Raw genomic sequence first — 3,817 nt, forward strand, 5'->3', positions numbered from 1 at the left:
ATTTCCTTCTTCTGGGGATCTTCCTGACCCAGGGATCGAACCTGCATCTCCCAAGTCTTCTGCATTACAGGTGGATTCTTTACCACTGAGCCACCTGGGAAGCCCCATTTCTCCTTTACAGTTTGGATAAATGTTAGGTGCTCATTAAAGACTTGTCTCATCAACTCACATGGACAGAACTGATTATAATAGCTGCTGTATCTTCAGGTTAAAATCAGAAAGAAAAATGTCATTAGGTCAAAGGTTTCCCAATTCAGTTAAGAAATTCAGTTTAATTGCCAAAAATGTGGGCTTTAACACAGGACACTGAAGTAACAAACAACCCACGGGCAGCTGTCCATTGTTCTGTCCACATGTGTGGCTTTATCTAAGTTATCCGTGTGTTAAGGCTCGTCTCCCTACACTTCTGCTCTGAATAGTCTGAGACAAATGAGCAAAAGAGACAGACTCTCCCATTTCTCAATCCACAATTGATGCAAGCAATTGTTAGTCAATCAAATTGGAAAACCAGCCATAGATGACCCCAAAGCAAATCCATTAACCCTGAGATAAGTGAGGAGCCTGGTGGGCTGCAGTCCATGGGGTCGCTAGGAGTCAGACACAACTGAGCGACTTCACTTTCACTTTTCATTTTCATGCATTGGAGAAGGAAATGGCAACCCACTCCAGTGTTCTTGCCTGGAGAATCCCAGGGATGGCGGAACCTGGTGGGCTGCCATCTATGGGGTCGCACAGAGTCGGACACGACTGAAGCGACTTAACAGCAGTAGCAGCAGTAAGTGTATCCCAAGTTTTATGATCATTTTTGCTCATGTTTTACTAGCACCCTTACCACTGGGTCTCTCTAGGTTCAAGCTGCTTAAAGTGTGCTCTGTGGACCAGTAGGCTTTACCTCCTTCAGGAGGTATTGGAAAAGCATGCTATCAGAATCCCTGACCCAAGACCTCAGAGTCAGAATCTTCATTTTAATCAGATCCAAAGGTGAAGTAGGTGTATGTCAAGTTTGAGAAGCACAGGTATAGGAGAACTAAAATAAAAAGACTCCATTTTCACCCCGTGTAGGTTTTGTTTGGGGGATTTCTTTTTCTTCTCACCAAATTTTGGAAAAGGTAGAATAGTTCAGGTATGCTGCTGCTAAGTCACTTCAGTCGTGTCTGACTCTGTGCGACCCCATAGACAGCAGCCCACCAGGCTCCCCCGTCCCTGGGATTCTCCAGGCAAGAACACTGGAGTGGGTTGCCATTTCCTTCTCCAATGCATGAAAGTGAAAAGTGAAAGTGAAGTCGCTCAGTCGTGTCCGACTCTTAGCGACCCCATGGACTGCAGCCTACCAGGCTCCTCGGTCCATGGGATTTTCCAGGCAAGAGTACTGGAGTGGGGTGCCATTGCCTTCTCCGTAGTTCAGGTATAACACTGAGAAAAGCAATGAAACTTTTAGTCATTTGCGTTGTTGACTCCAATAGCATTAGTTAGGTTAGTTCATCTCTTAGGGAAATTCCAACAAGACAGTATATTAATTCATTTTTCTACCTAGATCCTACATTCTCTTTCCTGCCCTTCCAAACCTTTAGCTTTAGCTATTTAGTTTAGTTTCTTTAGCTATTTAGTTTCTTCAGCTATTCCTTGGATTCTGTGATCATCCTTATACCTTTCTTATAATTTCTCCTTGTGCTTGACTTGGGTAGATTTGGCTTCCCTTGCCTACATTTAAAGAACTCCAGTATGAATAGCTCCTTCATAGAGCAGCTATGAGGATCAAACGAAATGATGTAAATGAAGCACTTAGCATGGTTTAGACCAATAGAAAAATGTCAATACATTTAGATACTCTGATTGCAGGGATTTGAACTTTGAAGGGCTGACTAGAGAGAAAAGGGTTACTAAAGATTCTTGCTTCTGTTCCCAGGGATACTAGGAGCTTTGAAACTGAGGCTGAAAAGGGTTTCAGGGTCAGGCCTCTTTTTATACCTTCTATAAATAGGCATTAAGAGTCTCAGGCCAGTCATTGTTAGCTTTCAAAGTTATGTTTATATGATTTCATAATGAATTACTCTCTAAAAAGCGAGAAGTGGTACCTGCCCAGAGACCACCACCTCCTGTAGCGCAGTTCCTTCAGGGTATTACAACAGAAATTAAATTATCAGGAACAAGGGAACAGGATCAAATTGGTGACAGTGATCCCAACAAAGTATCATGCTCCTTTTGTTCCCCCCAACCAATGATATTTCCCTTTGATGGAATCACTTACTGAAAGTTCTGGTCCTCAAACACCTGATACAGACTTAAGGCACATGGGAACTCTGTATATGATGAAGCTGGCATCTCAGAAACAGTAGGGGAAAAGTACTACTTTACAAATGACAATTAAGTAGTTAGTTGGGACAAAAATATTGGGTCTATGCCTTAAACACACACTCACATAAGTTCTGCATAAACCCAATATTAAACTGTAAGAAACAAATTCACTAAAGGACTAGAGGAAAGCATTGGAAAATTATTTTTGGGTCTTTGGAGTGAAAAGTCTTTTTAAGCATAACTCAAATCAATAAGACACCAAAGGTTGATAAGTTGGACTTTGTAAAAGTTTAGAAAACTGTGTATGATAAAGTATATACAAGCATATGCCATCTACTGTGCTGAGTCACTCAGTCATGTCTCTTTGCTGCTCCATGGACTGTAGCCTGTCAGGCTCCTCTGTCAAGGGATTCTCCAGGCAAGAATACTGGAGTGGGTTGCCATTCCCTCCTCTAGGGGATCTCCCCGGCCTAGGGATTGAACCCAGGTCTCTGGCATTGTAGGTGGATTCTTTACCATCTGAGCCACCAGGGAAGCTCAAGAATACTGGAGTGGGTAGCTTAACCCTTCTTCAGGTGAACTTCTCAACCCAGGGGTTTCCTGCATTGCAGGCGGATTCTTTACCAGCTGATCTACCAGGGAAGCCTCACTTATGCCATAGACAATTTCAAAAGACAAATGACAAATTGAGAAAAAATACTTCTCAAATCATATCACAGACAGAAGGTTAATCTCCCTAACACATAAAGAAACCTCTAAAATTAATAAGAAAAAAGATAATGACTTAAAATGAGACAATTTTTTTTAAAAAGAAATAATAAATAGCTCCTATTAGTCCATTTAGGAACTAAATTGTTAAACACACATACACAACTTGAGATTGTACTGAGACAGCATTTTCACCTCTCAAGTTGGCAAAACCTTCAAGATTTGATAACACCCTCTGTTGGCGAACACACAGTAGAGATAATGGCACTTTCAAAGAAATGAGAAGGCTTTCAATGTACTGATACGGAAGTTTCTCTAAGGAAAAAAGCAAAATACAGAACCATAGATGTAGTGTATTATCACTTATGGTTAAAAAGGGGGAGGGCAGAGAATGCATTTTGAGAAAAATTTCAATTAGCAGTAATCACAGCTCGGATAAAGCTCATTGACTGTGATACTGCCACTGTGCAAAGCTTTGTTTTGAAATGTATAAATGTCTTTGCCTGTGTATGTACCCATGAGCTCTGAGAGCTCACACACACACACACACACACACAACAAACCTAGTAACAGGATGTGGTTGGAATTTGGGGCTGGGGAAGGAAGATCTTTCACTGTCATACCTTTTTGTGTGTTTTCTTTTTTTAAAATGCTTGTTGAGGTACTTGAATGTATTGCTTAAGAGTGATAACTGAAAAAATAACATCAAAGAACCAAGAATAAAAATAAAATGAAGTTCATATCTTTTAAGGAAGACTCAGGAATTTGAGGTTTTTCCATGTGCTGAAGTTCTAAGGAAATTAATTATATGATG

General features: G+C 40.8%; 1 pseudogene; it reads right to left on the reverse strand.

Moving 5' to 3' along the window:
• Nucleotides 1–3,315: 3,315 nt before the first annotated feature.
• Nucleotides 3,316–3,478, reverse strand: LOC138989053 (U4 spliceosomal RNA; annotated as a pseudogene).
• Between the last annotated feature and the right edge of the window lie 339 nt (nucleotides 3,479–3,817).

Source organism: Bos mutus, chromosome 8 (genome assembly GCF_027580195.1).
Source record: "Bos mutus isolate GX-2022 chromosome 8, NWIPB_WYAK_1.1, whole genome shotgun sequence".
Lineage (NCBI taxonomy): Eukaryota > Metazoa > Chordata > Mammalia > Artiodactyla > Bovidae > Bos > Bos mutus.